Below are 1,087 nucleotides of genomic sequence, written 5' to 3'. Positions count from 1 at the left end.
AACTTTTTCTGTTGTAGCTAAATGAAAACATGAAATATTAAGATCCTGGGTCAGAAATTACAATCTGTTTTAATAATTTATATTTTACCATCTAAATAGGGAAATCTAAAAATCTTGATGAACAATTCTGATTTGTAGCTTCAAAAATTGGGAGAAAAGATTCACCTTAAATTTAGAATTTTACAGCCATTTGCAAGACTTAGTCTTAATTTTGTCATCTCTAGCTTATAATCTCAGTAACAAAAGTGCCATGATTTAAACTTAAATAATCAGAAAGTATTCAACTGACAATATGTAAATGCTGTCACTACTCCCACTGACAAACAACTGCATGGCACAGTGAACAGACTCTCATGAATTCATGGCTCATGAGTAGACTTTCACTCAGCTTTCTAGGTTCCTCCTCTGACAGCGCATTTCCCTATACTACATCTACTCATTTCAGATGACTTTTAAATTCCCAGAATGTCCGTGACACTAAAACCATTTCACCTGCCTAGAAAACCATCTGTTTTTAGGCATCATTTATTTAAATAATAGCTTGTAAGTTAAATTTCTCAGTGTTCCTAGAACAATGGGTACATCCATTGATAGCACTTACCAAAATACAGCAATTACTTGTTAACATGTCCACCCTTCCCACTTCTTCCACCCACCCACAGACACACACACTCACACACACCCCTCACACACACAAATACCTTCATCTGTGTAATCTCGACATTGAAATGCTTAACGTCTGATTATAAAAATGAACATTTTTGAGGATATTCTTTTTTCTCTTAAAACCCTTCTGTTGATTTTTTTTTTTTAATGTGAAAGTTGAAGGCAAACACTGCAATGTCTACACATTTAAAGAGAATCTTACCCCTTATGGTATATTAGACATTTGTTTTTCTAAGTCTAAAATAATTCATTATGTCAAGAAGACTATTGCTGAGGTCTAAGGAAAAGGGCACTAACATTGTACAAAACAAAGATGGTTAAAAATCTAAAATATGTGGAATTTGCTTTGAAGGATAAAAGAGTAAAAAAAAAAATGAACTGCCCTAAAAAAGAATGATTGTACGTTTATCAAACACTCAGC

Source organism: Oryx dammah, unplaced genomic scaffold (assembly GCF_014754425.2).
Source record: "Oryx dammah isolate SB20612 unplaced genomic scaffold, SCBI_Odam_1.1 HiC_scaffold_18, whole genome shotgun sequence".
Lineage (NCBI taxonomy): Eukaryota > Metazoa > Chordata > Mammalia > Artiodactyla > Bovidae > Oryx > Oryx dammah.
The sequence above is the reverse complement of the archived record's forward strand: the minus strand, read 5'-3'. Positions refer to the sequence as shown.